Source organism: Sorex fumeus, unplaced genomic scaffold (assembly GCF_029834395.1).
Source record: "Sorex fumeus unplaced genomic scaffold, SorFum_2.1 ptg000081l, whole genome shotgun sequence".
NCBI lineage: Eukaryota > Metazoa > Chordata > Mammalia > Eulipotyphla > Soricidae > Sorex > Sorex fumeus.
The window spans coordinates 5,899,026-5,911,439 of record NW_026606138.1 but is presented as its reverse complement, the minus strand read 5'-3'; positions in this window follow the sequence as shown (position 1 = coordinate 5,911,439).

Genomic DNA, 12,414 nt, shown 5'->3' with positions numbered 1-12,414 from the left:
GTAATCATAAATCAAAAGGCAAAGGAGCCCCGGACATACATTCTTCAGAGGGTGACTCCACAGACATAAGATGGTGAAAAGCACCAAATGAAGTGGATAAGGAAAAATCAAGAAAAACCAATGCACAGCTTAGATATTTGGAGAATCAGGGAGACAGCTTAGTTGGCAGAGCACATGTCAACACATGTGAGATCCTGTATTCAATTCCTGGTAGACCATGGCTCCCCAGCACTTCTGGTTTTGGCCCAGAAAGGTCCTGAGCACTGCTAACAAGAGCTCTGAGTCATCCAGTCTACATTGCTCAAGTCAAGCCACACCTGGAATGGTCCAGGTGTACCAAGGGTCATCAAAAGTAGCCCAGGGGTTTTTTGTTGTTGCTTTGGAAGATTTTTTTTTGATAGATGCTCCATAGGTCGTTCTGGAAATTTCTAGATTGTATCACATTATAAGAAACAGGCCATCTTACCATTAAACCTAAATTTGACCATTTAGTCAGACCTCATCACTGAGATAAAAGTGTGTATTTTTGTTTCTAAAATAAATAATCCAAGGGGAAACACTTTGGCATATAGGAATGCTCTTTTGCCCCAACAATTTTTAATGTAATGATCAAACTCTTCATTGATGATTCTTATCTGAATCAATTATTCTGAGTCTAAAAAGTCTAAGTTTTATAATTATTTCACCTGTTGAATTCAATAAAAATTTATTATTAAAAGTAGTCGAATGTAAACAATTTCATAATGTTCACATGAAAACATTTACTGCCTAGTCTTTTTTAGGGAGGAAGTCTTACTTCAACCAAGGGAAAAACTACAATTCAAAAAAAAAAAGATGAAGTTTTACTCCTTTTCCTAGTATACCAACTTTGAAAATAAGAGTGAGTAATGAGCCCTATTTCCTCCTCTTTTGTCTCTGTCGATTGCTGTCTCTGTCTCTCTCTCTCTCTCTCTCTGTGTCACTCTATTCCTATCTCTCCTCTCCTCTTTCCATCTTTTCATCTTAATGCCCAAATTGTTCCAAATTTAACTAGTGAAAATTCCTTCAAGTTGTCTCCTCAATAGAGCTCTGATGATCTTAGATTCTTTCCTTTCATTCTGTAACTATGGTATGTCCTAGATTCATCTAACTTATTATGTTTCCTGTCCCAGATCTTTTCTAAAGCACCTTGAGTAGATTCAGTAATAATGGTATTTAGGAACCAGTACAACATAATAGGTCTATTCCTTACTAGAGGTGTTAGTGCTTCCAGTCTCCTATTGTGCCTAGAGACTATATATATATATATAAATCCATATATATATATATGGATTTATATATATATATTTCTATATTAAATATCACTGTCGCTGTCCTCTCGTTGTTCATTGATTTGCTTGAGCAGGCCCAATAACATTGTGAGATTTGTTGTTACTGTGTTTGGCATATCGAATACATCACAAGTAGCTTGCCAGGCTTTGTCGTGATACTAAATATGTATTTAATATATATTTATATATACATATATGCCTGGGTGGTCTCCCATCCAAGTACTAACCAGGCCCAACCCTGCTTAGCTTCCAAGATCAGACGAGATCGGGCGCATTCAGGGCTGGAGCAATAGCACAGCGATAAGGCGTTTGCCTTACAAGCAGCCAACATGGCCGACCCGAGTTCGATTCTTTCGTCCCTCTTGGAGAGCCCAGCAAGCTGCCGAGAGTATCTCGCCCACACGGCAGAACTGGCAAGCTTACCCATGACATATTCAATATGCCAAACACAGTAACAACAAGTCTCATGATGGAGACGTTACTGGGCCCGCTCGAGCAAATCGATGAACAACGAGAAGACCGTGACCATGACCGTGGCATATATGCCTGACTGGGAACACCTGTAAAGGTGATTAGAGGTTGCCCCAAAAGCCTCCATCCCTCTCGGAGAATTTGGCAAGCTACCGAACGTATCCCGCCTGCATGGCAGAGCCTGGAAAGCTACCCGTGGCATACTTAATATGCCAAAAACAGTAACAATGATGGTCCTCATTCCCCTGACCCTGAAAGAGCCCCCAATATGCCATTGGGCTGCACTATCATGTGACAGGGACGAATGGAGACGTTACTGGACCCCACTCAAGCAAATCAATGAAGAACAGGGTGATAGTGTTATATATATACATATATGTCATATGTATATAGTGATATATATATATGAGGACATGCATATCTTGAGCCAGAAGTTCATCTTAACTCTTTACAATTCAAATTGAACAAGATAGGGTAGTCAGTAGAGTTTTTGGAAATATGGATGTGAGCTGATCTTGGGAGGTATATGCAATATCTTTTTGGAAAAAGATCATCTTTGTATACACACTGTCACTGTCCTGTTGTTCATTGATTTGATCAAGCGGGCCCAGTAACGTCTCCATTTTGAGACTTGTTGTTACTGTGTTTGGCATATTGAATACGTCACAGGTAGCTTGCCAGGCTTTGCCTTGCAGGCGAGATACTCTTGGTAGCTTCCAGGCTCTCTGAGAGGGGCAAAGGAATCGAACCTGGTTTGGCTGGGCCAGTGGCTTACAAGGCAAACGCCCTACCACTGTGCTATTGCTCCAGTCCCATCTTTGTATAATATAATCATATTCCCAAAGGACATTAAGAATAAGGAAAGAAAGATAATAAATTTACCAAATTCACATCCTTGAAATATCATTTTAAATATTTTTGTGTTAATTCTTTGTGGTTAGGATAACAGATAGGGATAAAGGGACAAGAAAGGGGAAAAAGGGTTCCGAAGAGGAGAATTCAAGTCCTACACTCGGAGTAGGCCCAAAAATAGAAAGTTTTAAGCCTTTATTTGCACTGCACTTTTCTTTTGCCTGTCCAATTCATATATATCTTTCAAAATGTTACCCCATAGCCATCTGATTCCCTGCCAGGGGTGTGTCCTTCCCACAGTGTGTGTCTGAAGACCAGATACCAGTTTGCACTTGATGTCCTTTAGAAGTGTGCCCACACTGTCTCTCTAATCAGTTTTCACAACCCTTTCAGTCAAGGACTTGAAGTCAAGGACAATCGTCTTTGTATTCTCCAAGCTTTTTGCTCACATAGAAAACGAAATTTTCAGGAATTGTAAAGCATACACAAATCACTCTAACAAGTTCATACTCTACTGTGCAGACACCGTATAACTATTCTTTTTCTAGGTTGAAGAAATCATTCCTTCACCAAACCATCCTTCCCCTGGTTATTTATCTTTGAAACTGAGACCTTATATTCTTTCTCATTGTGAAAGTACATTCAGGGTTACTAATTACAACCCTTTCAGTTGCCTAGTAATGCTTCAATATAATTTAAGGCCGCTCCCAATTTTCAAATAATAATGCTAAACACCTTTAAATAGAAAACATTAGTTTTTAAATAGACGTATAAAGTGTCCCACATTTACATGTTAAAATGTCATTATATTAGGCATAAAAGGTACTCTACTGCTTTACAAAGGAAGTAATTGAATTGTCTTCTTAGTAGGCTGTAAAGAAAAAAGACAACCTGCTGATAAAAACTCACTATGATAGAAGCAGATGGATACATTATTACAAGAGGCCTGGAGGTCCCTTTTGGCTCTATGATTTTAATTGAGCTATATAAATTTACACAGTCCACCTGTTTCGTGACTGAACTAAATTGGCTTGGATCTAAACTTTATTATTGGCAAATAGCAATTTCAGTAATACTTGACAACAGAAAAATATATTGGCCTTCATTTTCTTATCTATAAGATGAGAAATTTGAATTGATTAACCTTTATAACCTCATAAAGCACTCTAGCTTCACAGATCGCTAAGAAATCTATCATGGTTCTGGTACGTGTTTTCCCTTTTATTGACTGGGCATAATTTTTTTGGTTTCTAACTCTTGCTTACGTCTGATAGATTTTTCTAAAGAACAAATTAGCCTTATCAAATACTTTTAGATTCGTTATAGACATATTATAGTCTAATAAATTGAAAGGATATAGACCAACATATTGAAATACCCCTGGACATGGATTCAAATCTCAGCACTGTCACAAAACTATAAAACCTTGGAATATTTATTTACCCCAATATCTTAGCTGTTATTTAATTTTAAACACATTTGTATCTAAAATTAAGTAATAGTTAACAGCTACACCTCATACCCATTGATGATTATTATCACAAAGGCAATAACCTGTCTTTGTTGGTGACTAAATGAAAAATTGGAACTTTGTGCATCATTGGTGAGAATGCAAAATGGTACAGCTGATGCTGCACAGTATAAAAGCTCCTTTAAAAAATTAAAAGATGATTATATGACCCAGAAATTCTATTTTCAGATATATACTCACAAGAGCAAGACTGAAAAGATAGCTCGGCAGGCTGAGTGCATGCTTTCCAGCTTTAATCTGCCAACAGCCACTCCCAAACATAGAACCAGGAGTAATCTATGAGAATAGTCAGAGTGGCCTGAAAACCACCAAAAACTAAAATAGGATTGAGGGCTTAAAGAGATATCACTATTCACAAACTAAAATGTAAAATAAAACAACAACAACAACAAACAACAAACATACTTCTATAGGAGACTGAATAAGCTAAAAGCGTGCACGCGCACACACACACACATGCACACATGCACACATTTAAAAGAGAGAATTATATTTAACTTTAGAAAGGAAAGAAATATGCAACTTTAGAAAGGAAAGAAATGGACTGGAGCAATAGTACAGTGTTTTGCATGCGGCTGACCAATGTTCAATCCCAGGCATCCCATATGGTCCTCTGAGCGCAACCAGAAGTAATTCCTGAGCACAGAGCCAGGTGTAATCCTTGAGCACCATGGGTGTAGCCACAAAAGGCAAAAATGTAGAATCATAAAGGAGAGAAATTCTGACCACGTAGATGAAGCTTGAAGACATAATGCTGAGTGAAATAAGGCAGTCACTTTAATGCTGAATAAGCCCACTTAAAGGGGTACTTAGATTTATTGACATCATCCAGACAGAAACAGACAAGAAGTTAAATAGCAGTTTTTCAGGAGCTAGAGTATGGGGGATAGTGAGTTCTTACTGCTTGGGCATAGAGTCTCAGTTTTGAAAAATCAAAAATAGTTCTAGAGATAAATTGTGGCAAAGGTTGCACAACATGAACCCAATTGTCCAAAACAGTAAAGGTGCCTAAAACAGTAAATTTTATATTATGAATTTTACCATAATTTTTAAATGGGAAAGAAATTAAATAATAATCTATGTTTCATAACATTGCTCTGCGAGACAAACTAGAGAGTATAGCAGAAAGTCCTGACATAATACTTGGTACATTATGAATAGTGAATATCTATTGGCAGGCCCTTAAGCATAGTTTTGATGGAAAGAGGGGACTGGGCTAATTCAGACTGCCCATTGTGCTTTTAAAGGTTCTTGGTTGTCAGCAGCAGAAACCTGCTCTGAAGCTGAAGAGTTAGTTCAAAGGGCTTGTGCATGTGCTTTTTCAAATAGGAGGTACAGGTTTGGCACCACATCATCCCCCAAGAACTGAGAGGAGTAATCCTCAAACAACCTGCCAGAAGTGTCCCTGAGCACCTCCAAGAATAGCTCCCCAAAAGAAAGGAGAATTACCAGGATCTGAGAAAGTTTACAAAATCAAACATAAGTTTATAAAATCATGCCCAAAGACCAATCAATATCTATGTAGCAAGAAGTTTGCAATCATCAGTATTGTACTGAAATAAGTGAATCTCAGCTGTTTCCAGTCTCTGATTGTCACACTGATTAAGATTCAAGTTCCAAGGAAAACAGCCATTTAGGTTCATTTGAATCATACTCCTTCCCCTCACTCAAGAACAATCAGTATCTTAGCTAACAGTCCCACAGAGAAGGAGAGAAGCCTTCCCCCCTCAAAAAAAAAAGTGCTAATTATTTTGTCATTAAAGATTAGACAAATACAGAACTGACAAAATAATCTTAAAATTCCCACTCGTCATCAATACTTTTACACTTGAGAAATGCAGGAAGTGTTTGGGACAAGAATGTACTGCAAGAAAGTTTCTAGAATTATTCCCCAAAAATATAGCTTCTGGATATACTAGATATCTGGCCAATCTAGTCTGGAAGGTTCTGCCAAGAACAACAATTGTGCACTTTCTCTATCAAAGCCTGTGGCATAAATCTTCATCTTCCTCTCCTGACTCCACTGATCAAACATTGTCAGAACCTCAAGTTCTAGTCTGCTTATATGAAATATCTGGCAACCAACCTCAGTTAATCTTCTGGATCTTTGTACTTAACCTTTTTTCTCCTCATATTGTTGTTTATTTTAATCAGAATTTGCATAGAGACTTAGTTCTTTTTTTTTTTTTTGCTTTTTTTGGGTCACACCCAGCAATGCTCAGGGGTTACTCCTGGCTTTGCACTTCGGAATCACTCCTGGCGGTGCTCAGGGGGCCATATGGGATGCTGGGAATTGAACCCAGGTCAGTAGCATGCAAGGCAAATGCCCTACCCGCTGTGCTATTGCTTCAGCCCCCAAGACTTAATTCTTAGTGCCTCCATTTCATTCAGTGTAAAATGCAACGTGAAAGGGATTTGGGGAGCAGTGACCAATGAGTAAAAAAAGCTGATGCTGAAAATTCTATTTGAAGAGGATCAATTTCTTTGATTAAGTACTTGATGCTCCCAGTGAGAAACATCAGAACATCTTTACACTACTATTAACTGCTGAGTCTGAAACAGCCTAACACAATGCTTTCAAGAATGTATTATGAGACAAAAATTATCCTCCAACAGCTCATCATAAAGGCCACAGCATGGACTAGAACAGTTCCATAAAGCAGCAAAGAACCGATAAGTATACCATGAAAGTTTCTAATTCAGCTTTGCCACAAATGAGTTTGGTTGCCATGGATATTTACTCACATCTCTGAGCATGCTTTCCTTCCATGTAAATTAAATAGTTGAACTAGATCTCTAAATATAAGGTATAGCCAGTACATCAGATGGAAAGAGATAAAAGAAAACTACAACCATGTGACTGATCAAATATTCTATATGAGAAGCCATAGCCAGGGAAAAATTCTCTAAAAGTGACTTTTGCAAAAATGTACAAAAATGTACAGATCCCCCATATTCCAGTATGTAGGCATTACACCCATCAACTGCCCCCTGTGCCGTGTTATCCCATCAACGGCCAAGACCCAGAGACCATAAAATCCAACTCCCAGAAGAGAACAGCGCAGTCTCCTGCCTTCGCGCCTGGCTGTCCTCACTGGGGCCCCTTGGAGGAGGGTGGGTTGAGTTTCCCTCCCCACCCCGAGCAGTGTCCCAGCAGATGAAGACCTCTGGTTCCAGCCACAGCCATGCTTAAGACCACTCTCCACATGTTTGACGAGCCTCACGCATGAAGGAACCCAGGAATTCCTGGCAGAGGAACCCAGGTGTGCAGGACCCGGGGCATAGATCTCCAAGCCTGCTGGGATTGGGACTGGGGCCTCCTCCACCCAGATCCCCCATCTTCCAGTATGTAGGCCTCACACCCACCAACTGCCCCCGCCGTGTTATCCCATCAACGGCTAAGATCCAAAGACTATAAAACCCAGCTCCCAGAAGCGCGCAGCCAGATTTCCACTCCCTGTAGACAATGCAAAGGTCACAGCAGCCCAAGATCAGCCTCCAAAGGAACTAGATGAGGCACAATGGAGACTTGGTTGCCCAGGACATGTGCAGTCAGGAAGTCACACCTCAGAGGATGGCAATGGTCAAACCCAAGTGAGCACATCCAGAACAAGGCAGTTCTTTAAAGGGGTTATTGAAGAACAGAATTCTGGGGCTTAAAAGAGTTTGGAAAAGAGAGAAACTAAAGTCCAAGAAAGTCAAGTTGTAAAATAAAAAATTGTCCTAGAATGTTTTTCGAACTAAGAGTAATAATCCATTGGAGAGCCATTACATGGATTTAATGAATCACGGTATATTTTTCTTAAAAATTAAATCAGGAAAGAAAGGACTTTCCAAACTATATCATGTAGAGGAAAGGCAAGTGATTGCTTCATGAAACATTTGTTTTGGTTTTATACACATCTGTGTTCAGTCACTTCATAAAATTTATTTCTCTCTGTGAGTCATGGTTAAAAAAATTTCTGAAAGGCAATAGCCTAGAAAAATCCCAACGATGGATGGAATACAGATGCCAGTGGTAGCTTCTCATTCAAAAAATGTTTATTTATGGACAAAATTAATTTAAAGAGGGCAAAGCAGAACATATTAATATTGCTGATAAGCCTATGCAGTCAAACAAGCTTTCAGGGAAAAAGAGTGCCACTATATTCCAATATCCTTAAAAATAAGCAAACACTTCTATTTTCATAAATCTACCCTGAGGTGATGAACCAAAATATATAGTTTTGTATGTTATTTTCAGTGCTTCATTGTTTGTAAAAATAGAAAACTGGAAATATTTAATGTTCAAATTTAAAGAAATGGTAAATTATTGAGCTAAAGCGATAGCACAGTGGTTAGGGCATTTGCCTTGCATGCAGCCGACCCAGGTTTGATTCCTCCGTCCCTCTTCGAGAGCCTGACAAGCTACCAAGAGTATCCCACCTGCAGAGCAGAGCCTGGCAAGCGCCCTGTGGCATATTCGATATGCAAAAACAGTAACAAGTCTCACAATGGAGACGTTATTGGTGCCCGCTCGAGCAAATCGATTAACAACCAGAGGACAGTGCTACAGGTTAACTATTATCTACCTTGTATATCTATTGTATATAGGTATCATAGGTCTCTCAAACTGACCTGGCAGAAGTGAGAAAAACAAAACAGGAGAGCACATTTGGTGATTGCACTCCTGCTTGTTTGGCGCTTACAAGGGCTCACTTTCTCTTTCATTGACTTCTCACACCTTGGTCATCTACTTTCTAACCTCCTAACAGTGGGTGTTACCATGGGAGTCATGTGACTCCCACTTGTCACATAATCATTGAGTTAAGAATTTTAGTTTGGAAAATGTCTGTTTATCTTAGACTTATACCTCTCAAAGTAGCTTATTCTGGAGTCCCTTTGTTGGTACCCTGTTCCCACAACCTTCCCCAATCATTACCTCTCATTGAGCTTCAAAGGGAAATGTGATCTATCTGTGCTCTGTTTGTATTTTAATAGGTTGTTTGCAAAATACAAACCGTCACTGAACTGATCTTTTTATAATAAATTTTAATGATATGGGAAATGTTTATAATCTGGTTTGGATCAAATGCTAAGATCAATACTGAGGGGAAACCAAGTGTTTCAGAACTGATTTGGGCCTTACCAGGTTCCCTTTACTCTTGAACAATTAATGAAAGCAAAGAGAAAGTAGTTTCTTAGCATTATAAAGACAATTCATAAGAATATGGTCATGGCTTTTAGTGGCACCTACTTTGTAAGCAAAAGGCTACAAGTTTGCTATCTGCCACTCAAATGTGATCCCAATGGCAATACTGATTGTGATCCCTGCACTTCATTGTACCCAAATGTGCTACTCCTAGTCATTACCACCACAAAAAAAGGGGGTTGAGGGAGCCAAAAAATAAAACAGAAAAAAAAAGGTTGTGTGTATGTGTGTGTGCTCACATACTTTTATATATGCATGTAACTTTTAAGAAACAATTTCAGAAAAAGAGAAAAGAAAAATTTTAAGAGCATTGAAGAAATCCACATTCATATCAGATGCCCTCGACTCAAAGATATTTATCAATACTTATAGACAGTGTTCATCAAGGCCTTGCTGTGTATTAGGGAGTGGACTGAATACGCCAGGTGAAATTGCCCCCACAGCCTTATGAAATGAAAACAAAACACCAACAGTATAAAGCAAAGGCAAAAAGAAATACTACCAGGGAATCACAAACCTGACAGACTTATAGTCTACAAATAACAAATCCTCCCCTGGATTCTCTCTTAGACTCTATCTCCCACTCTCCTATCTCAGGAAAGGAAAGAAAAATAGCCTAAGAGAAAGAGAAAGGAAAGTCCTGAGACTGAAACAGAGGGGCCAAGAGGAGAGGGGAAGGGAGGGAGGTGATAAAGGAGAAAGAGAGGGAGTATTGAACCCGACTGAAGTCATACTGCAGCACACCTCAAAAATTATCACTTTGAATGCAAAACCACCCAAGAAGCGATTTAAGGTCTTTGGGGTGGGGCTGGGAAAGGCCTGGGGTGTAGTGTAACAAAACAAACTCCTGCTTCCTCATTCTGCTCAGAGGCCGCCTGGGCTGAGCACATTCATCAGTCAGGACCTGTGAAACCCCCTCCAGACTGGCTGGGAAAGGCTGAGGTATTGACTTTAGCATCCTGTGCAGGGGCGGCTAGAGGCGTACGTGGTTTCTTCCCTCACAGGAGTCCTTGACATCTATTTGATTTCTGTGATGCATGCCAGCAGGCTTTGGCTCAATGTGAATGATTTTTGTTCCTTTTGTATCCTTGGGAGGTTTTATTTCTTTTGGTTTCCAGGAGTTATGTGCCACAGTGATTTCACTCCTATAACACTTCTGCTGTGATACAAAGACCTGGAGGGATGGTATGTTGCATGTTATCCTCTTTCTGATGCTGCTACACATCACAGTTACTTATACTTGCTTTTGCCAGATGCAACAGATAGATTCTGTTTCCAGGATCCTCTCACATGATTGTGAAAGTTGAGCACCCTAGAGAGGTAGAAGAGGCGCTAAGGCAGTTAGTTGCCTTGCATGTGGCTGACCCCAGTTTGATTGCCCGACACCTGAGTGTTTCCAGAAGCGATCCTTAAGTACAAGAAAGGCTAAACCCTGAGCACCACTGAGCGTAGCCAAAATAAATAAATAAATAAATATAAAAATAAAACCTGAGCACTCTAAACTATGGGCTGTTTACATATATGCTCTTCTGGTGAGAACTAAAAAAAAAAAAAATAACCAGGTCTAGAAAGACAAAATTATTTTGATCAGTGATTGGCTAAAGCAACGTAACCATTTCATGGCTGGCCAACCACCATTTGATAAACAACCATTTTGTTAGAAGTATGTTTTAATCAGCATTTTTGTCAATACTACTGTTTCAATGTATTTTGAACCAGGGCTTTTTTTTTATTTGCTGCTTCTCATCATCTCCACACTCAAACATAAACACATACACACACACACACACACACACACACACACACACACACACTATTCCTTTTGCTCATTAAGTAAGAAGCGGGGGTAGGAAAACATCTGCTTGGACTGATAATGAATTATCAAAATTTCCAGTTCACCAAGAAAAACAAGATTTCAGGCAATACAAACAACACTAGCCCAGAAACTTCATTTTTAATCTTCCTGGCCTTAAAGAATCCATAAAAGTATCCCCCTTTGCTTATGTATCTTCCAACAGGAGCCCAGATTTTATCTGTGTCAATGACACTATAAATATAGGACCTCTTAGTGATTCAGGCTATGCAGAGGCACAAGAAAATTTCATGCTGGGACATTAAACCTTCCTTCTTGATCCAGTCTTTGAAAGCACCCCAAAGCATCTCAAAATGTAATGAGGGCAATAGCAGGGGAAAAGAAAAAGACTTCAGACAAAATTAATTTTAATCTACTTTCATTAAATGCCTTTTAGCACTTCATTGAGATAGATGAAAAATTTGTTACAAAATCAAAAGCAAGTGATTTTTCTAATCTCATTTCTTGTTGCTGACTTCCAGCTGACCCACTTTTAAGTTGCCCTGGAAAATAAGGATGCCACCCACTTCCGCTCCTTCCTGCCCAATCTCCTCCTGATCTCCAGGCCTCCGTTCTCCTCCAGGTCCTGTCATTTCACAGATCAGTCCTCTCTTTCCTCCTACCCTCAATAAAGGATCTGGGAGCTCCAGAACTAAGAGCTGGTCTTGACCTTCTATGAAGCACCCCCACCCATTCTCCTTCTCGAAAAGAGATCGTCAAACCTTTTTTTGGGGGTGGGGGGGAGTCACACCCAGCATTGCACAGGGCTTACTCCTGGCTCATGCACTCAGAAATTACTCCTGGTGTTGCTCGGGGGACCATATGGGATGCTGGGAATCAAACCCGAGTTGGCCATGTGCAAGGCAAACACCCTACCCGCTATGCTATCATTGCAACCCGATCTTCAAACCTTTAACCATGAGCTTTCATTGCCTCTCCAAAACCTACGTCCTGAGTAATCTCTCTTCTCCCTTGGTGAGAAGAGACCCAATTGGTGTTGTGGTTACGGTTTAATAATTAATACTATCTACTTTCATTCTTCAAAGAGTCTTGAACAATATATTATTTAGTCCCCTTCGTGAGCATAAGATTTCTCCCTCATTATGTATACACTGGCTGGAATTTCTAGCACTCTCATTTCTGTCAGTAATTCTGCCTCTCATCTACTATGCAGAAACTAAAAGCCTAGTTTACTCCTCTCTCCCCA